This window comes from Girardinichthys multiradiatus, chromosome 8, assembly GCF_021462225.1.
Source record: "Girardinichthys multiradiatus isolate DD_20200921_A chromosome 8, DD_fGirMul_XY1, whole genome shotgun sequence".
Classification (NCBI taxonomy): domain Eukaryota; kingdom Metazoa; phylum Chordata; class Actinopteri; order Cyprinodontiformes; family Goodeidae; genus Girardinichthys; species Girardinichthys multiradiatus.
In genome coordinates, this window is record NC_061801.1 from 31,495,580 (window position 1) to 31,521,158 (window position 25,579).

The 25,579-nt window shown below is 41.0% G+C and overlaps 1 protein-coding gene across 4 annotated transcripts in view; it reads left to right on the forward strand.

Annotated features, from left to right (window-relative positions):
• The window catches only part of plppr1 (phospholipid phosphatase related 1), a 112,316-nt gene that overhangs the window by 24,697 nt on the left and 62,040 nt on the right, over positions 1-25,579 (forward strand). For 2 of the 4 annotated variants that reach the window (XM_047372728.1, XM_047372727.1), the window contains exon 1: positions 19,715-20,058. The exons of 1 other annotated variant lie outside the window; for it this stretch is intronic. The gene's annotated coding sequence lies outside the window, so the exon portion shown is untranslated. Of the gene's footprint in view, positions 1-19,712; positions 20,059-25,579 lie in introns of those variants that run through there. One more of the 4 variants, XM_047372730.1, reaches the window with a different exon arrangement.

Genomic DNA, 25,579 nt, shown 5'->3' on the forward strand with positions numbered 1-25,579 from the left:
TGTGTAATTATTCAGTGAAAACTGATAATTGTGTATCTCTGTGTACTCCCGTGGCCACTCCTGCACATGGATCTGCGACACAGCACAGTCAAGTGGCTACAGAAAAAAACTGGCAGAATATGTCACATCTGTTGAAATAATTATAGGAAATATGTAATGAATCTGAAAAGTGACAAAATACATAAAAAATGTTAAAGATCAAGGTATTTGAGGTCACTGGAGATCTTCAGAGATAGGCACCATCTGTTTTTCTGAGTTTCCCAGTCTCCTGTTAGTTTTGAGTCACTCTCATGTCTAGTTGTGTTCTTTTTGTGTTCTGTTTACATGTTTCTGGTGTCTGTATTTCATTATTGTTCTGCCAGCAATTCTTTTTGATTCCCTCTGTCTCTGTTCTCTAGTTGCTCTCACTCTGCTGATAAATGTCATCTGTTTCTTTTTCCACTGATCACTCTCCCTCGGCATACTGTATATTCCTGTGTGGTTCTTCGGTCAAAGCTGGGTTATCTGTTCAATTCTGCACTGCCCCTTTCAGTTGGCTTCCTTAATGTTCTTTATCTCTCCCTCCTTGGATTCATTTAGCTTTGTGTTCTTCAATTCTTTGGATTTTGGACGTTGGACTTTGGTTTGTTTCTGTCTTAAAAACAGAAATTGCATAATGATTCTGTCTTACTATCTTTTTTTTCATAAGACCTAAAATAAGTCAGAATTTGTTAAAATGAACTTTTGCATACCGCCACTGTACTGAGCGGTTTGTATTTGAGCTTGACTTTTGTATGAGTAACCATGATCTGACTTCCCTCTGTCGAACAGTCTTTTCCAACCTCTCAAGCCTGCAGCAATGGATAGATAAATTCCTTGTTCTTTTATGCTCAGGGGAATTTAGGTGCAAAATAGCTGAAGGTGGTGTAACATTTGGCAACACTTTAGCCGGCTCCTATTATTTGTACTTGCAGCCATTATTTTTAGAATTGTTTGAAAAAAACTTTCCTCTCTTTGGCAAGTCAGGAATGGGAATACAGGTCCTTCTCAAAAAATTAGCATATTGTGATTAAGTTCATTATTTTCTATAATGTAATGATGAAAATTTAATATTTATATATTTTAGATTCATTGCACACTAACTGAAATATTTCAGGTCTTTTATTGTCTTAATACGGATGATTTTGGCATACAACTCATGAAAACCCAAAATTCCTATCTCACAAAATTAGCATATTTCATCCGACCAATAAAAGAAAAGTGTTTTTAATACAAGAAACGTCAACCTTCACATAATCATGTACAGTTATGAACTCAATACTTGGTCGGGAATCCTTTTGCAGAAATGACTGCTTCAATGCAGCGTGGCATTGAGGCAATCAGCCTGTGGCACTGCTGAGGTCTTATGGAGGCCCAGGATGCTTTGATAGCGGCCTTTAGCTCATCCAGAGTGTTGGGTCTTGAGTTTCTCAACGTTCTCTTCACAATATCCCACAGATTTTCTATGGGGTTCAGGTCAGGAGAGTTGGCAGGCCAATTGAGCACAGTGATACCATGGTCAGTAAACCATTTACCAGTGGTTTTGGCACTGTGAGCAGGTGCCAGGTCATGCTGAAAAATAAAATCTTCATCTCCATAAAGCTTTTCAGCAGATGGAAGCATGAAGTGCTCCAAAATCTCCTGATAGCTAGCTGCATTGACCCTGCCCTTGATAAAACACAGTGGACCAACACCAGCAACTGACACGGCACCCCAGACCATCACTGACTGTGGGTACTTGACACTGGACTTCTGGCATTTTGGCATTTCCTTCTCCCCAGTCTTCCTCCAGACTCTGGCACCTTGATTTCCGAATGACATGCAGAATTTGCTTTCATCCGAAAAAAGTACTTTGGACCACTGAGCAACAGTCCAGTGCTGCTTCTCTGTAGCCCAGGTCAGGCGCTTCTGCCGCTGTTTCTGGTTCAAAAGTGGCTTGACCTGGGGAATGCGGCACCTGTAGCCCATTTCCTGCACACACCTGTGCACGGTGGCTCTGGATGTTTCTACTCCAGACTCAGTCCACTGCTTCCACAGGTCCCCCAAGGTCTGGAATCGGCCCTTCTCCACAATCTTCCTCAGGGTCCGGTCACTTCTTCTCGTTGTGCAGCGTTTTCTGCCACACTTTTTCCTTCCCACAGACTTCCCACTGAGGTGCCTTGATACAGCACTCTGGGAACAGCCTATTCATTCAGAAATTTCTTTCTGTGTCTTACCCTCTTGCTTGAGGGTGTCAATAGTGGCCTTCTGGACAGCAGTCAGGTCGGCAGTCTTAACCATGATTGGGGTTTTGAGTGATGAACCAGGCTGGGAGTTTTAAAGGCCTCAGGAATCTTTTGCAGGTGTTTAGAGTTAACTCGTTGATTCAGATGATTAGGTTCATAGCTCGTTTAGAGACCCTTTTAATGATATGCTAATTTTGTGAGATAGGAATTTTGGGTTTCCATGAGCTGTATGCCAAAATCATCCGTATTAAGACAATAAAAGACCTGAAATATTTCAGTTAGTGTGCAATGAATCTAAAATATATGAATGTTAAATTGTCATCATGACAATATGGAAAATAATGAACTTTATCACAATATGCAAATTTTTTGAGAAGGACCTGTATTTAAGAGGGTCGTCTTATCTGAAAGTTACCTGTGAAACAAGTTGTCTCAAAATGTCTGGGAATTATCCTTGTACTTTTCCAAAATGTACTGTCCACTTAAGACATAATTGAAAGAATAATAACCTGTAATTAAATCACACAATTAGTGTCAGTTTCCAGCTTTTGGTCATCCTTTCTTTATTTCAGTGTACTTGACCCATCATTGTCCAGTGTTTTTCCTGACATGTGTTGCTATCGTTTGTTGTGTTTTTTTTTTACATTACAGCAACCAAACAATTTATTATTTCTGATATGTATTTTGCATGTTTCCACTGATATTTTAAGTTTTATTCTTTGGTGATGCGCAAGTGTTTGAGGATTGAAGGCCTTCTCGTCATCGCCCTAATCTTTAGCTCACTCCATAGGTTCAGGTTCTGGACTCAATCCAAAATGTTAATAATAATTCTAGTTGAAAGAAACTTGCTGGTAAAACTAAAAGACATATTTTAAACCTAAATCTGCCAGGGGTATGAATGACAGTCACCATGAACATGACTCAAATTGTCAAAATCATCTGAAATGTATAGAGAACATGTATGCTATCAATCATATGCCATGAACAACATATTTAATAGAAAAATAAAGTGTGCTGAGTGCCAGTAAACACAAACAACTCCATGATTTCCTTTCCCATAGCAGATATTCCACTGGGACTGTTAAATTAAAGCTTTCCAAAATAGAGAGAGAAAGAGAGTGGAGGACGATCTGACATAAATATTTTACTACAGAATCTGAATTTATTCTGAACTATTATTAAATTCACTGAGGATATTTTAACTGTGCTCAGTCTTTAGTCATTTATATTTTTGGGGGGTAATCTGAAATTTTACATCCATAAAACTTTTGTATCCCAGAATATTTTTCTCCCAGCTTGCAATAATTGAAGTGTCTGTTCTTTTAAAATTGATTTTTTTACATATAAAGGTTTAGTGCTATGTTTTATTTTCACTGGAAAAGGAATTGATTTAGTTGGATTTAAACAAAAATCAGCTTATTTATTCATTAAACAATAGACAACAAGAGTTGAAGCGTATGAAGAGGAGGTAAAGAATTTGACCCACTTCTAACCGTTAGGGAGGTGATCAGTAGAACTTGACGAAGACCAGGTGAGACTAATCAACTGCAGTGCAGCTGGGTGCTGAGATAGACTACGACAACTAAGGGAGAAATGTACAAAGAATGAATGCAGAGGGATCTGCAGAAATAAATTAGTATTACTGAGCACAAGGGAATCTTAAATATAATAAAGGTACATAAAAAAACTAAATCACGAACATAATTACAGACCAGGAAAGATGATGGAACACCAGAGGATTGTGACAATGTCCAAATATGCTGGAAAAAAAACCAAATTCTACACACAATGTATGTATTTATACACTCTATTCATAAAAAAAATGTTTATCACACATTTCCTGGTTTTTAAGTATAATTTTTTTTGACCATGGTTTGTTGTGACTGAGGGCCACAAATAAAAGAAAAGCAGAGGGGCAGAGAAATGGGTTTAAAGAACTCATGGTTGGAATAGGGTGAGTGAGAGCCTGGAGTGCAATGTAGCGTGTGCGCTGAATCTAGATCACTGAACACACTACTGTCTTTTGTAATTTCTCATAGCAGAGATGGGTGGTGTAAATTCACTTCAGTGTGTCCATCCCAGTTTTGGCAGCAGTCCGTTTACAGTGCTGATGCTGCAAGCAGCAGGGGGCTAGAGTTTGAAGAGTTCAGGCTTCCTTTGACACAGTTATCCGCTGTAACAGAGGTGGATAGTTTAAAAGGGACTTTATTCCTTTTGTTTTATTAGTGTATGGTGTCAGAGTGTACGTTTAGGGCAACCAGTTGTGTATTCTTTTTTTTGGCAACTGGAAATATTTCCAAGCAACCAAATGTAACTTTCCTGTAATTTAGGGAAAGGTATGTCAGCCTCTGTGCTCTATACTCCAAAGAAAAACTATGGTCATACCCAGGGGTGAAAGTAGTTTTAAATTCTTGCCGGTACTTAGGGGCGGAGCTAGAGGGGGTGCTGGGGAGGCACTGGGGGCATATATGCATGCATATATATATATATATATATATATATATATATATAATGTGTGTGTGTTAATTGTTACTCTCATCTGTGGCCCCCTCGAGATCTCTCTCTCTCTCAGCAAAGTCCAACCTCAAACTAATTAAAATGTTTCAATATTTTACTGTAGGCTGTCTGTATAAGGCAGAAATTAGAATCACTTGACAATGTAGAATATATATATACAGGTCCTTCTCAAAATATTAGCATATTGTGATGAAGTTCATTATTTTCCATAATGTCATGATGAAAATTTAACATTCATATATTTTAGATTTATTGCACACTAACTGAAATATTTCAGGTCTTTTATTGTCTTAATACGGATGATTTTGGCATACAGCTCATGAAAACCCAAAATTCCTATCTCACAAAATTAGCATATTTCATCCGACCAATAAAAGAAAAGTGTTTTTAATACAAAAAACGTCAACCTTCAAATAATCATGTACAGTTATGCACTCAATACTTGGTCGGGAATCCTTTGGCAGAAATGACTGCTTCAATGCGGCGTGGCATGGAGGCAATCAGCCTGTGGCACTGCTGAGGTCTTATGGAGGCCCAGGATGCTTCGATAGCGGCCTTTAGCTCATCCAGAGTGTTGGGTCTTGAGTCTCTCAACGTTCTCTTCACAATATCCCACAGATTCTCTATGGGGTTCAGGTCAGGAGAGTTGGCAGGCCAATTGAGCACAGTGATACCATGGTCAGTAAACCATTTACCAGTGGTTTTGGCACTGTGAGCAGGTGCCAGGTCGTGCTGAAAAATGAAATCTTCATCTCCATAAAGCTTTTCAGCAGATGGAAGCATGAAGTGCTCCAAAATCTCCTGATAGCTAGCTGCATTGACCCTGCCCTTGATAAAACACAGTGGACCAACACCAGCAGCTGACACGGCACCCGAGACCATCACTGACTGTGGGTACTTGACACTGGACTTCTGGCATTTTGGCATTTCCTTCTCCCCAGTCTTCCTCCAGACTCTGGCACCTTGATTTCTGAATGACTTGCAGAATTTGCTTTCATCCGAAAAAAGTACTTTGGACCACTGAGCAACAGTCCAGTGCTGCTTCTCTGTAGCCCAGGGCTGGGAATGCGGCACCTGTAGCCCATTTCCTGCACACACCTGTGCACGGTGGCTCTGGATGTTTCTACTCCAGACTCAGTCCACTGCTTCCGCAGGTCCCCAAGGTCTGGAATCAGCCCTTCTCCACAATCTTCCTCAGGGTCCGGTCACCTCTTCTCGTTGTGCAGCGTTTTCTGCCACACTTTTTCCTTCCCACAGTCTTCCCACTGAGGTGCCTTGATACAACACTCTGGGAACAGCCTATTTGTACAGAAATTTCTTTCTGTGTCTTACCCTCTTGCTTGAGGGTGTCAATAGTGGCCTTCTGGACAGCAGTCAGGTCGGCAGTCTTACCCATGATTGGGGTTTTGAGTGATGAACCAGGATGGGAGTTTTAAAGGCCCCAGGAATCTTTTGCAGGTGTTTAGAGTTAACTCGTTGATTCAGATGATTAGGTTCATAGCTCGTTTAGAGACCCTTTTAATGATATGCTAATTTTGTGAGATAGGAATTTTGGGTTTTCATGAGCTGTATGCCAAAATCATCCGTATTAAGACAATAAAAGACCTGAAATATTTCAGTTAGTGTGCAATAAATCTAAAATATATGAATGTTAAATTTTCATCATGACATTATGGAAAATAATGAACTTTATCACAATATGCTAATATTTTGAGAAGGACTTGTATATATAGTCAGTCATTTTCTACCGCTTATTCCATAGTGGGTCACGGGGGAGCTGGTGCCTATCTCCAGCAGTCTATGGGCAAGAGGCGGGGTACACCCTGGACAGATCGCCAGTCCATCGCAGGGCAACACACAAACAACCATGCACACACTCATTCATACACCTAAGGTCAATTTAGAGTGACCAATTAACCTAACAGGCATGTCTTTGGACTGTGGGAGGAAGCCGGAGTACCCGGTGAGAACCCACACATGCACAGGGAGAACATGCAAACTCCTTGCAGAAAGACCCCAGGCCAGGAATCGAACCCCGGACCTTCTTGCTGCAAGGCAACAGTGCTACCAACTGCGCCACCGTGCACTATATATATATATATATATATATATATATATATATATATATATTATATATATTATATATATATATATATATATATATATATATATATATATATATATATATATATATATATATATATATATATATATATATATATATATATATATATATATATAATATATATAATATATATATATATATTTCAATTGTTAAAGAACTGCCATGTATGAAACAATGATAAACCATTTTCTGGTGCATAACTTTTCATCTTCAGTTTCTGTCTTTTCTTTTGAACAAAGAAGTTATTGTTCTCTGCAATGTGGTCAAGTTTTGATTTCGGTTTTTATTTAAAAGTCTGTAGATGGTAAGCGATTTATTGTTCATCCTGTCCTAATGCAAGCGGCGGTTTTTTATGTCTGTGCACCTCCTGTGTAAAATCTCCCAGTCCATTAAATCGAACGCATCAATCTCCATGGCAACCTCTCTGTTTTGGAGGTAAGTGCGCATGCGCTCTCGTGTAGCGTATGTGAAATCTCTGGTCATAAGCGGTGTTTTCGAGCTATACTGTGTTGTAATGCAGCAAAATAACATGAAACACAACTAGTTACTCTCCCTTTGCTTTTAACTGGGGTATTTAGCAGCGAGCAGATAGACATTAAACGTAGCGGTCCTCGTTTTAAAGGCTGGCCGTTCAGAAAAGCCTCGAGCTCCGAGGGGAGAGAAGCAAAGCAAGAGCATTGAGGCTCCAGCATAGAACAGTTCAGAAACTATGTGGAATGAGGGGAAAATAGCTATATTTATAAACAGATTAACTCGTGTTTTAGACTGCTTATCGGAAGCGGATCTGATCTTGTTTGTATGCTCGTGAGTTTTTGCTGCCGTAACGGGTTCTGGATGACGGCTTCAGAGCAGACAACCGTTCTTCCCTCTTACCGGTACTGCGTACTGGCGCAGAATCTTTTAGTGGTACGCAGTACCGAACCGTACCGGCTCACTTTCACCCCTGGTCATACCTTCAATTAAGCAATTAGCCAGTGTCTGTTTAGGGTCATTGTGGGTCCTACTTTTTAATGGCTGTTCTTCTGTGTGAGGTCTATGTCTTATATACTCTCTGGATTGTGACCCTTTATATAAGAGCATATTAGCTGCCCTTTAATACAAGTTCAAACTAAGAAATGTTAGTTTACTCTTCCTGTTGCAATTCTTGAAGTGCATTTGATATATTCAGGGTCATTTATCTTTGAAAGTAAATTGAGATTTTGACATCTAGGGTAATAAAAAGTATTTGGGAATAAAAAACAGGAAATGATACACAGTTACCATGAGACAATTTTTTAACCCGTGAAGAATCTACTGTCCTGTTATGTCACATTGCAGACAGGTACTCAGGAGCAGCATGAGTGAAAAAATGTTTAATATATAACAAAAGAATACAAAGCCTTACAGTCCAGCATGAGGAGAACTGAATGTGGATCATAAACAGGAGCAAAGATGGAAAAAGCAGGCATGTTAATGGAAGGATTCAGTGGGAAATGAAGAGAACCAGTCAGTATATATACTGAGGCAGAGAGAAGATAGAACAACTGAGGGAGTAAAAACTAATTAACCAGATGGAGTAGAAAAAGAAACAGAGATACACAGGGGATATATCTGACAGAGACCTAACAGAAATAATCAAGAAGTACAAAGAACATAAAAATGAATTAATAAGAAAACACCTAACAATAATAAGCATGAGGAAATGATTAAAGAAAGCTAGACCTAAGGAATATAACAGCAAAAATTTGTCAAAAATCAAAACCCAACCTGATGATTGCGACACCCATCTGGTGCCTTATTTTCACCTCATTCTTTATGGGCTTCACATGTGAATGCTTTTTTAGTAAGCAAGCACCTCTGATACAGTTATTTGTGTTTCCCATTGTGTGGAACTAAAATTCTGTATTAACAGGAGAAGAACATCCGCTTCATATATGTGCTCATCCATTAGACTACCCTACTTAAACATGACATTCAGCACAGGGAATAAAATAATATGTTTTGGTTTAGCAGTCTAGGTTGAGCTGGAGCACAGGTGTTTTATTTATAGGTGGCCTGCCTCCGAAGCAATAGGAACATTCTATAGCTACTAAAATGCTTGGCACGCAGTTTCTTTTAAGGCTGCAGGTTGACTTGACTCATCGTTTTTAAAGGTAGACCAAAAAAAAAAAAAAAATCCAGGAGGTAGCCTGTCTTCATTTTCAAAACTTTTATGTGCATGGAGGGCCCTAGGTGCCATTTGAACGTGGTCATTTAAATAAATATTTATATAAGCAATAATTTCACAAATGTGGAAATAAATCAATTAAATGAGTTATAAATTCATCAATGTTTCTATAACTGAGTAATATATTAGAGAAAAATTATGAAAAGATTAAAATTATCTTTATCGTAATTATTGTTTTATTAGTTATTTATTACAGAGTACTTGTGATATTGCACACAATGAGATTATTTAAGCTGTCACTGTGGCTCATTAAATAAAACCTAACACCTGACTGGTTAATCTGCACAGCAGATTAACAAAGACTACATTTAACTATATTTATATATTTTAGGGACTAAAGTTTCATAAAAAATAATTCAGGAATGAATTATTTAAATGTAATATTACATGATTAAGATTAAAATGTAAATGAATACCTGCCTAATCAAATATGTATTAAATTTGTATAACTGTAATAAAATTATTTCTTTTGTCTTTTCCTTTAGTGCTGCAGAACATCATGAATTTATGTTTTCCTGTCAGTGAGACCTATCAAAGTCAGAGGGTGGAGCTATACTGCTGTAATTAAAGGCAATTGGTCTAAAGTTGACTTCTTGTGCAGGGCCATAGTGACTGTTTAAATTACTTCATGGGGCACTGCAACATGGTATGAAATAGTTAAATAAATACTGAATTAATTATATGTGCCTGTTATGATTCTGGCATGTCTGCTCTACCCTGTCTCCCTGGCTGCAATCAGCAGATGAGATGCACCTGGTGGCTGCTGCAGTGTAGTGCAATCTGTGTAATGCCATACACCTGTGTTTTCCCTGATATATACTGACTCTGACAAGCAGACGGTGCCAGATTTTTGAAAACCATCGTGTGAATAGATATCCAGTGTTCCTTCCTGTCTGATCATTGTTCTTGACCTTGCCTTGCCTTTTGGATTTATGCCTCTGCCTGCTCCCTGTCGGACTATTTGGATTTTGGTTGTCGACCTTGTTTCCTGCATTTGGTTTATGCCTCTGCTTGCCCCTTGCCTGACGCCTCTTGTTCCGATTGTTGACCCTGTTTCCGTCCTTGGATTATTGAGCCAGCCTAGCCCTCGGATTATTCAGCCTGGAGTAACTTCTTACCTGTGCTGTGGAGATCACCGCCTGCCGCCCACTGAGGTTTCCCCTCTGGGTTTCAAGTTCCACTCAAGACAAAAGCAGGTTAGTGACTTTTCTGATCCCTGCAAAATCTGGAGAGACTACAAGTCATTAATTCCTCTTTCTGCCTCAGTGATTCCTGGAAGCTGTGAGGAGTGTTACCTGTGTGACGTTTACCTGTGGCTGAATAAACCTTTTAAATTTTCAGTACCGTGTCTGGCTGAATCTTGGGTTCGCCTTTTTCTGATTCATAGCAGAAAAATCTGGCCAAAAATGGACTCGCCAGCACAGCAGATGCGCACCCACATTGACGAGACCCTTTTCCGGTTGAGATCCAGCTTGGAGGAAATATTTTCCACATTACGTTCTGGCAATCTTGTCTCCGAGCCGCCATCATCACAAAGGGAGCCACGCCTATCTCCGCCTGAGATGTTCAGGGGAGACCCAGACCAGTGTCGAGCTTTTCTAACTCAGTGTGAAATTCATTTTGAGCTTCAGCCGTCATCCTTTCCCACTGAACATTCCAAGATGGCGTTTGTTATATCTCTGCTGGCAGGAAAGGCAAAACAGTGGTGAATGGCATAACAGGTCTGCATCTTGTAATCTTTATGAAACTTTTTCCAAGGAACTCATTCGGGTTTTTGACCCGGTCATTCCAAGTTGTGAGGCCGCAAGAGGATTATTGTCCCTCAAACAGGGTGATCAGCCTGTCTTGACCTATATAATTGACTTTCATTTGTTGGCTGCAGAGAGCCGTTGGAATGAGGCAGCGCAAATGGATGCATTCATGAAAGAATTAAACGAAGACATCAAGGATGAGCTAGCGACCCGTGACTATCCTTCTTCCCTGAAACAACTCGAGGATTTGGCTGCTCGCATTGATATTTGGCTGGCAGAGAGAAGGAAGGAGAAGCACCATAAGAAGGGTCACTCATCATTAACTCAGGTTTCTGCACACCGGTATGAGAGAAGGAGTTGGTCACCTCTCACTGAGGAAAATGATAATTGTGAGCCCATGCAATTGGGCAGAACCAAGATTACCCCTGAGGAGAAAGATCGTCGGAGATGATTCAAGCTCTGTTTTTATTGTGGAGAGAAGGGACATTTAGCACTCAGGTGTCCACTAAAAGGACAGGCTCAGCAGTGGAAGGGAGGTCTCTACTGAGCCGAAGTCAACTATCTGCCTCCTTCTTGTTTCCTGCCCATTTGCAAACCTCTTCTTTGTCTCTCCAGGGGGCTGTGTTTATTGATTCAGGAGCGGATACTGAATTCATGGACGAAACATTCGCAAATAAGAGCAGCGTAAAACATATTCCGTCAGCTGACACAAGAAACATGCTAGCTTTGGATGGTCACAGCATGAACAATTCACATCTCAGGACGGAGGAGATTACCTTAACAGTTGGAGGTAATCAAGAAAAAGTAACTTTCATGATCATTAATTCACCTGAACTTCCTGTAGTCCTAGGGACCTCCTGGTTGCAGAAACACAACCCTCACATTGACTGGAAGAAAACGTTCTGGGTTGGTCTGAGTCATGTTCAGCTGACTGCCTTTGTTCTGCTGCTACGGAGGTTAGTGTGGAAAATGAGGTTGAGAAGACCTATCTGGATTTATCCCGGGTACCGCAAGAATACCATGATTTAAAGGAAGTATTTAATAAAATCAAGGCCACAGCTCTGCCACCCCACAGACCGTATGATTGTGCTATTGATTTGCTTCCTGGCACATCGCCCCCTAAAGGCAGAACATATTCATTGTCTGGTCCAGAGCACAGGGCCATGAAGAATTATGTTGATGAGGCATTAAAGGCAGGGCACATTCAACCTTCTTCCTCTCCTGCAGGTGCTGGTTTCTTTTTTGTTGGGAAGAAGGATTGTTCGTTGAGACCATGCATTGATTATAGAGGCCTTAATGAGATAACAGTTAAAAATAGATATCCCTTACCACTCATAAACACAGTTTTTGATCAGATCCAGGGAGCCAAGATTTTTTCTAAGCTGGATCTAAGCATATGCAATGCATATCATCTGGTCCGAATCAGAGAAGGAGATGAGTGGAAAATTGCTTTCAACATGCCTACGGGCCATTATGAATACAAGGTCATGCCATTTGGACTTACTAACGTTCTGCAGTTTTTCAGTCATTGGTCAATGACGTGCTAAGAGACATGGTGGGTCAATTCATATTTGTTTATCTTGATGACATACTGATTTATTCTCAAGATCTGGAGACCCACAGAAAACATGTCAGAGCTGTTCTCCTGCGTCTTCTCCAAAACCAGTTGTTCGTCAAGGCAGAAAAATGTGAGTTTCACATAACTACCACTTCCTTTTTAGGCTTCATTTCCCCAGATAAAGTGCTTGTCGACCCCTCCAAAGTGAAGGCCGTATTGGAATGGCCTTTTCCAACTGATCGCAAGCAGCTTCAAAAGATTTCTGGGCTTCGCAAACTTTTATAGGAGGTTTATCAGAAAATACAGCCTGGTTGCTACTCCCCTAAATGCTCTTACCTCTTCCAAGGCACATTTTTGTGGAATAAGGATGCAGAGAAGGCCTTCAATAAGTTGAAGGAACTCTTCACGTCAGCTCCTGTGTTACAGTCTCCTGACCCAGAGAAACAGTTTATCGTGGAGGTGGATGCCTCAATCACTGGGGTCGGAGCCGTATTAAGCCAAAGAGGTGAGGATGATCGTGTACAACCATGTGCCTTCTTTTCAAGGACTCTGTCACAGGCTGAGCGGAATTACGACGTGGGAAACAGAGAGCTATTGGCTGTCAAGTTGGCATTGACAGAGTGGAGACATTGGCGGGAGGGGACTAAGGAGCCGTTTATGGTGTGGACTGACCATAAGAACTTGGAGTACCTGAAATCAGCAAAACGACTAAACCTCAGGCAGGCAAGGTGGGCTCTGTTTTTTGGTCATTTTAATTTCTCCCTGGATCCCGGATTCAAGAGCCTGCAGAATCTCAGTCTGCGGGTGAAGAGGAGTTTATCCTTCCTGAACCCGTCAGGTTGTCTGTGTCCCGAGAGGAGGTGGAAAGGGAGGTCCAGGAGGCCGTTAGGGATCTGCCTATCCCACCATCATGTCCACCTGACCGCTGTTTTGTTCCTGAACGCCTTGTGCCAAAGGTACTGGAGTCTTGTCATTGCTCTCGTTTCACTTGTCATCCTGGAATCAGCAGAACCATTCAGACAGTTCAAACTCAGTTTTGGTGGCCATCGCTGGTTAAGGATGTCAGAGACTTTGTTTCTGAATGCACTCAATGTTGTCAAGCCAACCCTTCTCGTCACCCCCCTGCGGGGTTGTTGCACCCATTGCCCATTCCCCCTCACCCATAGTCGCACATTACGATGGACTTTGTGACAGGTTTACCGGTTTCAAATGGTCACTCTATACTACTAACCATAATTGACAGATTTTCAAAGATGGTTCATCTGGTGCCCCTGGAGAAGCTTCCATCTGCTAAGGAGATGGGTGAGATATTGACCAAAAAAGATTTTAGGCTCCATGGAATTCCTAATGACATTGTTTCCGATAGAGGACCCCAGTTTTTGTCACGTTTTTGGAAGGAATATTGTTCTTTGTTGGGAATTTCTGTTAGTCTCTCTTCAGGGTTTCATCCTCAGTCTGATGGCCAAACCGAGAGAGCCAACCAAGAAGTAGAAACCAAACTTCGTATTTTATGTGAGTCAGATCCGACCAAGTGGTCACAAAATTTGCCCTGGGTTGAATACGCCATGAACTCTATGCAATCAAGTGCCACTGGTTTGTCCCCTTTTCATGTTGTGTTTGGTTTCCAGCCACCCATGTCAGGAGAGGGAGGCTAATGTTCCGTCTGCCCAAGCGGCTGCCCTAAGATGCCAAAGAATATGGAGAAAGGCTAGGAGTTCGATGATCAGAATGTCACTGGTTCAGTCAAGATAGGCCAACCGGAGACGGACCCCTGCCCCTAAGTACCAGGTGGGGCAGAAAGTTTGGCTCTCTGCCAAGGACCTCCCATTAAGGGTAGAATCCCGGAAATTGGCACCCCGATTTGTTGGACCTTTCCCAATCTCCAAGATCATCAACCCTGTCGCTGTATGGCTGAGATTACCCAACTCCACGAGGATTCACCCCGTGTTCCACGTTTCTCAGGTCAAGCCCTTCGTGGAGCCCTGACTTGGAGCCAGCCTAGCCCTTGGATTATTCACCCTGGAGTCACTTCTTACCTGTGCTGTGGAGATCACCGCCTGCCGCCCACCGAGTTTTCCCCTCTGGGTCTCAAGTTCCACTCAAGACAAAAGCAGGTTAGTGACTTTTCTGATCCCTGCAAAATCTAGAGACTACAAGTCACTAATCTCTCTTTCTGCCTCAGTGATTCCTGGAAGCTGTGAGGAGTGTTACCTGTGTGACGTTTTCCTGTGGCTGAATAAACCTTTTAAACTTTCAGTACTGTGTCTGGCTGAATCTTGGGTCCGCCTTTTTCTGATTCATAGCAGTGCCTTTTACATATGAAGAATTAAATTTTAAATACTGAGATCCTCTTTTAATTAAGTGATTAAGTATTTAATAAATTACTCACATTCATTTTTGAGCTGCACAATACATCAGATCTCAGTCATCATCATATAATCAATGTGTGCGAACATAATTGCCAAGACTGCTTGGAAGCTACATTTGGTGGTATAGCTGTACTGCCATTATGCCCAATATGCATATGAGGCTTGTTGGATACACCTTTGACCCCCTTGATGCATATTTTCTAGAGGTTAAAGCTAATGCTCACAAAGAGTGATGGGTACATTGGGCTAAAGGAAAAGAAAGAAAAGAATCAGGAAAATGTTTGTTAAACATAATGGCTACAAAGGTTTCACCTTATATCGTTCAGCTCTAGTACATTTATTTGTTTCATGTACTTCTTTCTTATTTTTTGAATTTTTTTGATTGTGACTCTTCAATTCAGTTCAGTTCAGTTTTATTTACAGTACAAACCAAAGGTTTGGACACACCTTTTCATTCAAAGAGTTTTCTTTATTTTCATGACTATGAATATTGTAGCTTCACACTGAAGGCATCAAAACTATGAATTAACACATGTGGAATTATATACTGAACAAAAAAGTGTGAAACAACTGAAAATATGTCTTATATTCTAGGTTCTTCAAAGTAGCCACCTTTTGCTTTGATTACTGCTCCGCACACTCTTGACATTCTGTTGATGAGCTTCAAGAGGTAGTCAACTGAAATGGTTTTCCAACAGTCTTGAAGGAGTTCCCAGAGATGCTTAGCACTTGTTGGCCCTTTTGCCTTCACTCTGCGGTCCAGCTCACCCCAAACCATCTTGGGTTCAGGTCCGGTGACTGTGGAAGCCAAGTCATCTGGCGCCGCACCCCATCACTCTCCTTCTTGGTCAAATAGCCCTTACACAGCCTGGAGGTGTGTTTGGGGTCATTGTCCTGTTGAAAAATAAATGATGATCCAACTAAACGCAAACCGGATGGAATAGCATGCCGCTGCAAGATGCTGTGGTAGCCATGCTGGTTCAGTATGCCTTCAATTTTGAATAAATCCCCAAGTGTCACCAGCAAAGCACCCCCACACCATCACACCTCCTCCTCCATGCTTCACGGTGGGAACCAGGCATGTAGAGTCCATCCGTTCACCTCTTCTGCGCTGCACAAAGACACGGTGGTTGGAACCAAAGATCTCAAACTTGGACTCATCAGACCAAAGCACAGATTTCCACTGGTCTAATGTCCATTCCTTGTGTTCTTTAGCCCAAACAAGTCTCTTCTGCTTGTTGCCTGTCCTCAGCAGTGGTTTCCTAGCAGCTATTTTACCATGAAGGCCTGATTCACACAATCTCCTCTTAACAGTTGTTCTAGAGATGTGTCTGCTGCTAGAACTCTGTGTGGCATTGACCTGTTCTCTAATCTGAGCTGCTGTTAACCTGCGATTTCTGAGGCTGGTGACTCGGATGAACTTATCATCTGCAGCAGAGGTGACTCTTGGTCTTCCTTTCCTGGGGCGGTCCTCGTGTGAGCCAGTTTTTTTGTAGCGCTTGATGGTTTTTGCAACTGCACTTGGGGACACTTTCAAAGTTTTCCCAATTGTTCGGACTAACTGACCTTCATTTCTTAAAGTAATGATGGCCATTCGTTTTTCTTTACTTAGCTGTTTTTTTGTTGCCATAATACAAATTCTAACAGTCTATTCAGTAGGACTATCAGTTGTGTACTGTATCCACCTCCTGCACAACACAACTGATGGTCCCAACCCCATTTATAAGGCTTGAAATCCCACTTATTAAACCTGACAGGGCACACCTGTGAAGTGAAAACCATTTCAGGGGACTACCTCTTGAAGCTCATCAACAGAATGCCAAGAGTGTGCGGAGCAGTAATCAAAGCAAAAGGTGGCTACTTTGAAGAACCTAGAATATAAGACATATTTTCAGTTGTTTCACACTTTTTTGTTCAGTAAATAATTCCACATGTGTTAATTCATAGTTTTGATGCCTTCAGTGTGAAGCTACAATATTCATAGTCATGAAAATAAACAACTCTTTGAATGAGAAGGTGTGTCCAAACTTTTGGTCTGTACTGTATATAGCGCCAATTCACAACACATGTCTCAAGGCACTTCACAAAGGGTTTGGAATGGTGGGTTGTTGGGGAGGTAACATTAAACTACTGAGTGTTACAGTTTGGCCATTTTAGAATGGGCTATGTGTAGGGGTACTAAGTAAAATAATAAACTGATAAAGTTTGTCCATCTAGAGCCCACTGGTGGCCATTGTTATAATAAAAACCACAAGGATTGGGGGTACCTCCCTCTGTCAGACTGATTATAACCATTGGAAAAGAGAAGGGGTCGCACAGGTAGCAGAAATGGAGGGTGTGTTTGCACCTCAACCATAAATGAGTTTAGGCTAAACCTGACTCCCCCTTACTCCATCCAACAGGGAGGGAGGAAGGCAGAGGTAAAAATAATTGCAAGCATTGTTTCCTGTTGCATTGTGTGAAAGGTGGGTAACTTTAAAATGGGCTAAGTCAATTCAGTCGAATCATACAGATTTCAAGTCAGGTACATACATTCCAGTTAATCCTAACTATCGAACAGTGCAGTCAGATTCAGTTATTTATTCAAATTGGTTAAAAGGTTTTTCTATCTAAGGAAATCCAGCAGATTGCATCAAGTCAGTGACTTGTAGCAGTCACTCCTCCTGGATGAGCATGTACAGGTCCTTCTCAAAATATTAGCATATTGTGATAAAGTTCATTATTTTCCATAATGTAATGATGAAAATTTAACATTCATATATTTTAGATTCATTGCACACTAACTGAAATATTTCAGGTCTTTTATTGTCTTAATACGGATGATTTTGGCATACAGCTCATGAAAACCCAAAAACCCAAGATTCCTGAGGCCTTTAAAACTCCCAGCATGGTTCATCACTCAAAACCCCAATCATGGGTAAGACTGCCGACCTGACTGCTGTCCAGAAGGCCACTATTGACACCCTCAAGCAAGAATGTAAGACACAGCTAAAGACATTTCTGAACGAATAGGCTGTTCCCAGAGTGCTGTATCAAGGCACCTCAGTGGGAAGACTGTGGGAAGGAAAAAGTGTGGCAGAAAACGCTGCACAACGAGAAGAAGTGACCGGACCCTGAGGAAGATTGTGGAGAAGGGCCGATTCCAGACCTTGGGGGACCTGCGGAAGCAGTGGACTGAGTCTGGAGTAGAAACATCCAGAGCCACCGTGCACAGGCGTGTGCAGGAAATGGGCTACAGGTGCCGCATTCCCCAGGTCAAGCCACTTTTGAACCAGAAACAGCGGCAGAAGCGCCTGACCTGGGCTACAGAGAAGCAGCATTGGACTGTTGCTCAGTGGTCCAAAGTACTTTTTTTCGGATGGAAGCAAATTCTGCATGTCATTTGGAAATCAAGGTGCCAGAGTCTGGAGGAAGACTGGGGAGAAGGAAATGCCAAAATGCCAGAAGTCCAGTGTCAAGTACCCACAGTCAGTGATGGTCTGGGGTGCCGTGTCAGCTGCTGGTGTTGGTCCACTGTGTTTTATCAAGGGCAGGGTCAATGCAGCTAGCTATCAGGAGATTTTGGAGCACTTCATGCTTCCATCTGCTGAAAAGCTTTATGGAGATGAAGATTTCATTTTTCAGCACGACCTGGCACCTGCTCACAGTGCCAAAACCACTGGTAAATGGTTTACTGACCATGGCATCACTGTGCTCAATTGGCCTGCCAACTCTCCTGACCTGAACCCCATAGAGAATCTGTGGGATATTGTGAAGAGAACGTTGAGAGACTCAAGACCCAACACTCTGGATGTGCTAAAGGCCGCTATCGAAGCATCCTGGGCCTCCATAAGACCTCAGCAGTGCCACAGGCTGATTGCCTCCATGCCACGCCGCATTGAAGCAGTCATTTCTGCCAAAGGATTCCCGACCAAGTATTGAGTGCATAACTGTACATGATTATTTGAAGGTTGACGTTTTTTGTATTAAAAACACTTTTCTTTTATTGGTCGGATGAAATATGCTAATTTTGTGAGATAGGAATTTTGGGTTTTCATGAGCTGTATGCCAAAATCATCCGTATTAAGACAATAAAAGACCTGAAATATTTCAGTTAGTGTGCAATGAATCTAAAATATATGAATGTTACATTTTCATCATTACATTATGGAAAATAATGAACTTTATCACAATATGCTAATATTTCGAGAAGGACCTGTAGAGACAGTGGACAGTCACTGGCGTTGACTTTGCAGCAATCCCTCATACAGAGCATGCATGTAGCGAGAGTGAAGAGGAAAAAACTGAAAGACAGGGCCATTCATCGGTAGAAGGTGAGCATTAATCTTTTGATATTCTATACTGTAGATGAACAGCGATTTTTAAAACACAATAGGAGAGTAAAGTAAAACATATATATCACCTTTTTCCCATTTATTAATTTTTTCCCCCATGTTTGCAAAATTGATGTAAATTGTCTGCAGTATTGGGCTGCGCAGTGGCGCAGGTGTTATCACTGTTACCTTGCAGCAAGAAGGCCCGGGGTCCCCTGGGCTCTTTCTGCATTCAGCTTACATGTTTTGCCTGAGCATGCATGGGCTTTTTCCTGGTATTCTGGCTTCCTCCCCCAAATAATGACTGTTAGGTTAACGGGTTGTTTGTGATGGTGGATTAGTGACAGGCGATCTGTCCTGCGTGTACACTTCATCTTGCTAAATTACTGTTGGATATACGCGTGGACTATTCATATCAATTCACCTGAACTTCGTTAAATAAAATGACTTATTAAAAAGAAGTAACAATTTGTGACTATGAATCTTTGAAACCCAATCAGCAACAGAGGCAGCCACTCCTCAGCCAACCATCCACCTGTGAAGCAATGACGCTTAATGCATAGTAAACAGGACTCTTAAAGAGATATTCACGCTTTTCTCGGATAAAGAAACGTGGAGGGCTTCCTTTAAATACATTGGGGGGCTAGAGGGCAGGCTTCCAGGGAATATAAGGGGCAAGACAGCCTGCTCGCTTGTAACACAAGGTCCCTTTACAGAATTATCTACGCTCCAGTGGAGCCGCCTATCCCCGCCCCCCTCCGTCCCTCAGACAACACACAGCATCCATCCTCATGGGCTCACACGCTGCGTGATCCACATCACAAACCGACTGAGCGGTGGCTTGGCTGAGCCTCATGGAGTAGTAGGACTAGTAGTAGGAGAAGGTGGGCTGCTCTCGGCTGCCTTTTGTTACTTTTTCTCCTTCTTCTTTTATGGAGTCGCGTTTTTTTCTGGAGTATTCCTGCATCCCATCGCGGTAAGTGTATGTGCTGCAGATGCTGAAGGGGAAACGGGACAGTGGAGCTATTGTCTGTTACTGAGCCAAGTTCAGATTTATAACCAAGACACAACGCAGGGGTCGGATTTACATTGACTGATCCGAATATTAATGATGATCGCTCAGTTATATTAGAATGTGTTAAAATTGTTATATAGTAGAGAGAATATCGGTATTTGAAAGGCACCTGCCTCTCTGTCAGCAACAGTGGCCACCTTTTAGTGCTCATTTGAAACATAATTGGGGATTTCCTCCACCTCTTTGTGCAGCCCACAGCCAACAAGAGCAACCTGAGATTTATTTCTACATTCTTGTTTTTGTGGAAATGTGTCGCCTCTGTTGCCGAGCAAAGTGTTTTTCAGCCCAACGGGGGGAAAAAAATGTGGCCCGCTTCCCCGCCCCCCAACATCAGAGGCTGGCCATGTCTCCAGCAGCACCCGTAGCCGTGCAAGGCGCAGTTGATCCCTCTCAGATTGCTCAAAGACGGAATTCCCAAGCCTATTAGGGGTCTTTATGATAGTTTCAGGGCAATCTTGAAATCAAATCAGTGTTATCATCGCGTTGTGATTGCCTCTTCTTTCATTATGCTTTCACTGCAGTACCTATGCATTTACTATAATGGCTTGTGCATGAGCAAGAACTGAATATAATACGTGCAGATCCATCACGTTTTCTATTTGTGAAGTGAAAATGAGGATTTAAGATGCTTGTAATGTATTGTAAGACATTTTTATTCATAAAAAGATTATACTTATGACAAAATGCTGGCGTTCTCAGCTACAGTTATAAATTGTACAGTGTGATCAGGTAATGCAAGTAAAGAATATGTGCAGTCGTTACAGAAGCCAATGCTACTTATGTTGAGTCACTTGGAGATTAAATTTAGTCTGCCCATTTATCCCGTGCTCTTTACCAACTGTGTGCATTCATATTTGCACTGAACCCTTCTTGCCTCACTTGGCTGAGCATTGAAGACAAGGAAGCATCACCCATCCAGGCCCAGGGAGGCAGCATATTTCCACCTACTATCCTAAACGTGCATCTTGCTGCATGTTCTTATAGTTACGGGTGTGTCTAAGCTCATGTCTGTTGTGTGGGCCAAAGCAGACGAGTAATGTTATTTAGCAGCCAGATGGCAGGTGGTTGGACCATCAGGTGAGCATTTCCTTGGCTGTCAGTAGGATCTGGTGAATGCTGGACGCTTCTTGGATCACAGCCATAAATTGCACAAGTGTGCACCTGAATGTGTATGTGTGTTGTTGTCCTTATATGTACTCTCACTCCTCAAATCACTGCATATGTTAGTTGGCATAGGCTGTTGCATATGTGCATTTTTCTGTATTTGTCTTTTAATGCTTAGACAGCTAGCCAGGCTGAAGTCACAGTGACAAAATTTATCTTCAGACATAATCATCACCAAGAATGACTGTGTTTTAGAGGCCTATGCAGGGTTTCTACATGATGTTGAAAAGTCTAATTTTCCAGGTCTGAATAAGTATGGGAAAATGTTTGTTATATCAAACTTTTTCCTTTTTCCTTTTTTTAATCAGACAAAAGTCTAGTAGTGTCTTATGCAGTTAGTTTATTGTAAATTGGCATGCTTTTTTGTTCATTTGACAGGTCACACATCGATTTTAACATTTTGGGTTTTTACTGATTGACTGAATTCACACACATTCAAATATCAAAAATGGGCTATTTTACTACCTGAATGGTCTCTAGACAACTTTAAAAACAGGTTCAACTCTCATTAGATCTTAAACTAGATCTAAGAAATAAAGAACCAAAGCTGCTATTTCTAGGAATACAACATAAAGTTCACAGGCTGTGCTTTAAGGAATATGCATTGAGTCTATTATGTTCTTTACTTTGACAAGTCCAATAGTTGCAGATTTTGACATAGAGATGATCTATGTTTTCTTTTTTTTCCCCCCCAAATACCACAAAAGCAGTAGTATCACACTCTGACAATAAAAAGCCACTTTCAGCATTGTGTCATTTATTATTTATGGAACACACCTAAAAAGACTCAACAACTATTTCATAAGGTTTTACTCAAATCCTAAGGAATTAAAAAAATAAAAAATATAAACAGTAAAAAAAAAACTAGAAATTTAAGTCTGCAGGGTGTAAAGTTATGATGTGAAAATTCCTTTGATTTAATTTTTTTAAATCTTTAGCTTTTTTTAAATGAGATTGAACAACAAGTTGTGTAAAATTTGAAATTGTGTTCAAATTGAACTATTCAGGAGGGAATTGTAAGGAGTATTAAATATTGAAATATTGAAAAGACACCTGGGAAAAAGTTCAAATCTTTTTGTCTCATTGTGTTAAATACCATACCCTACATGCGTTCAACATGTTTCATATACTTTAAAGCATACACACTTAAACATTAAAATCTACACATTTAACACATATTAAGTAAAAAAGAACAAATGTCAATATATTATATTTTTAGGTGGATTTTACTTGCTGAACTTGTCTGCCTCTTTAAGGGTCCTGCTGTTTCCCTGTTTATTAGTAACACCATTAGCATTAGTTCTTTATCACAAACTCCAATAATATTTTCATCACTTTGGGTCCGTCATTTTTACTGATAGGTCAACATTTGGCACTGAATTCTGCTTTGTACTACAAAAACATGCTAGTTTAAACATATTCTAACTTATTCTATGTGTTAAAGTAGCAATGTTTAACAAACATTTCCTGGGCTACAGAAATCACATTTGTTGGGATGTTGAGTGTGTTTTCCATTTACATATGTAGTGTCTTGTAAAAGTATTCATAGCCCTTGTACTCCACATTTTGTCATGTTACAACCGCAACCTGCACTGTATTTATTTGTATCTTTATGGGACAGATAAACACCAAGTTTCATTTAATTGTAGAGTGGAAGAAAAGAATATAACAAACAAGTACAAAGAAGAAAACCTAATCGTCATAGCATGCATTTGTATTCAGCTCCTTTTATTCTGACAACCCTAAATAAAATCCTGTGCTACTAATTACCTTCAGAATCTACCTAATTCTAAACAGAGTGCACCTCTGTGTAATTTTATTTAACATAAAGGTGTTCTGTGAATGTCTTAGAGGTTTGTTAGAGAACATTAGTGAACAAACAACATCATGAAGACCAAGGAACACTGCAGACACATCAGGGGTAAAGTTGTGGAAATGTTTAAAACATCAATATCCTAGATGCAAAGTACTGTATGTGGCAAAATGCCACAAAAATGTAGGCGGACAGGGAAGTTGGTGGGATGAGGGGTGCAGCAAAAAAGGTACAATCTTGAGCTCCTTTCAGATCATCCTTGAAGTTGATCTACATGTGTTTATTATAGCTCACATTCAACTGAAAGATCCCAGCAAGGAATGGAGGGTTGTAATTGTCCCTCCAATATCACATGCAGCCAGAGCTGCAATAGAATGGTTTAGATCAAAGCTTATTCATGTATTATCAGCGTCATATTGTCATATGTAGTGAAAGTCCACACCTAAATTTAATTAACCTGTGGAAAGACTTGAAAACTGCTATTCAAAGACACTCTATTCATTCTGGATTTTTAATAGAACTGCAGCAGGAAAGATTTTAGAACTAAAATGTGCTCCACTTATTAATGTACAGAACCAGCAGAGGAAATCCTGCAGGAAAGTGGACAATCCACCATGATTGGTTAAATAATTCATCTCTTGTGTGAAGTTGTTTTCTCAGTGATGACACAGAACATGCACATGAAGTTTAAGATGCATCCTGACCATCTGTAACAGATTGCTCACAGAAACTGGATATGGTTGTTTCTGTTTCTTTATATCGCGTGAACTAGCTGTGCAATTGTGCACATGAAATATTGAGAAACAATTATTGTAATGAAGAAAGTTTGGGTTTTACAGTATATTCTGAAGGGAATTCCTTCTGCTTTCTTCCCTTTTTTAAATGATCAGATTCTAGTAAAGCTGCAGAAAGCAGTGACATTTGAACCCATCTCTAATATCCAGTCCTTCTTTACCCACAGAATGGACTAAGTATTGATTTACATACACATACACATACATGCACAGGCTGAGTCACACATAAACCTCCTCCATGGTTTGTTGCTAGCAGGAATTTGATTACATCTAGACATGGGGGGGAGTGTTATTAGTGCAGTGGTGGTGTCTCAATTGGGTAATAAATCTGTCACAGCGATGACCCCTGGGGATGATCGGCCCTACTGGGCAAGATAAGGCCCGTCTCTGGAGGATGAATGACCCTGCCTTTTATTTGAAAAGGCTGATACATACAGGTGATAATTCTCACAGACGGTGAGGTAGAATGGTTTTGCTAAAATATAAGTACCGTATTTTCCGCACTATAAGGCGCACCGGATTATAAGGCGCACCTTCAAAGAATGGCCTATTTTAGAACTTTTTTCATATATAGGGCGCACCGGATTATAAGGCGCATAGAATAGAAGCTACTGCAGTCAAACGTTTGACTGGGGTTGCGTTATGCATCCACTAGATGGAGCTGTGCTAAAGAGAATGTCAACAAAACAGTCAGATAAGTCAGTCAGTCAAACTTTATTAATACACTACAAACCAGCGTTCTGATAACTCCATTCACTCTCATGGTAAGGTCTCCTCTACATAGAATTCTATTGAATAGAGCCAACCGCACGTTAGGAATGCATTGGAGTCTATGAAGTTGAAGTTGAAATCAAACGTTAGTTAAAACGTGAAAGGGAACTTTTCCCTGATTCATTAAACACGTAAAAGAAACAGTTTGATGCACTAAATCAAACGTTAATACTGTTAACCTTTCCTGTTTCTGTCCCCTGACCGTAGTCTGATGACACAGGGGAGACGCTTTCTCCAGGGCCGAAGTTACTAGTTTCCTCGGGGTTAACTCCCTCACTCATACGTTGCTGAGTTGAGCATGAAGAAACAGCATCAAAACACTGAGTTGTTGATGAGATTCAGGGTTCTTTTTAATGACTTTGCAGCACGTAAAAACACAGGGCTTACAGACTCATACACCGCTGCTCCGGTCGCCGTCTCTACCCACCCCACACACACAATAATACCGACGTCACTCCTTCACTCTTGATTCTCAGCTACGGCAGCACACAGCGCCACCTCTGTCCGGAGGAGTAATGTCAACATCTTCTATACACACACACGAAACATACACCACACACACTGAGCTTCTAATCACATATAGTTCAGGCAATTCCTGCAACAGTACATTCAAACGTTATACACACACAAGTGGTGTTGGACTAGGAGTAAGTACAGTACAGGTGTTTACCGCTATTACTTCGGCGACGCCCCTGACTACGGTAGCCGTAATGCTGCAAGCGGTGCGGCTTTGTAGTTTACCAGTCGTACTGAAACATTTTGACAGAGCGCCGTGTACAACCAGTATGGATCAACCAATTAACCAATTGATCCATATATAAGGCGTTCCGGATTACAAGGCGCACTGTCATTTTTTGAAAAAATTAAAGGTTTTTAAGTG